This window comes from Euprymna scolopes, chromosome 24 (assembly GCF_053919585.1).
Source record: "Euprymna scolopes isolate OS-2025 chromosome 24, ASM5391958v1, whole genome shotgun sequence".
In the NCBI taxonomy this organism is placed as follows: Eukaryota; Metazoa; Mollusca; class Cephalopoda; order Sepiida; family Sepiolidae; genus Euprymna; species Euprymna scolopes.
The window spans coordinates 103,115,682-103,116,511 of record NC_136505.1 but is presented as its reverse complement, the minus strand read 5'-3'; positions in this window follow the sequence as shown (position 1 = coordinate 103,116,511).

Sequence of the window (830 nt, the reverse complement as noted above, 5' to 3'; positions counted from 1 at the left end):
CATTATATCATATATATATATATATATATATATATATATATATATATATATATATATATATATATATATATATATATATATATATATATATATATATATATATATATATATATATATATATATATATATATATATATATATATATATATATATATATATATATATATATATATATATATATATATATATATATATATATATATATATATATATATATATATATATATATATATATATATATATATATATATATATATATATATATATATATATATATATATATATATATATATATATATATATATATATATATATATATATATATATATATATATATATATATATATATATATATATATATATATATATATATATATATATATATATATATATATATATATATATATATATATATATATATATATATATATATATATATATATATATATATATATATATATATATATATATATATATATATATATATATATATATATATATATATATATATATATATATATATATATATATATATATATATATATATATATATATATATATATATATATATATATATATATATATATATATATATATATATATATATATATATATATATATATATATATATATATATATATATATATATATATATATATATATATATATATATATATATATATATATATATATATATATATATATATATATATATATATATATATATATATATATATATATATATATATATATATATATATATATAAAAGAAATAAAAATTACAATAAGTTTACCAAGGTAATCAAAATGGTAAACTTAAAATATATTAT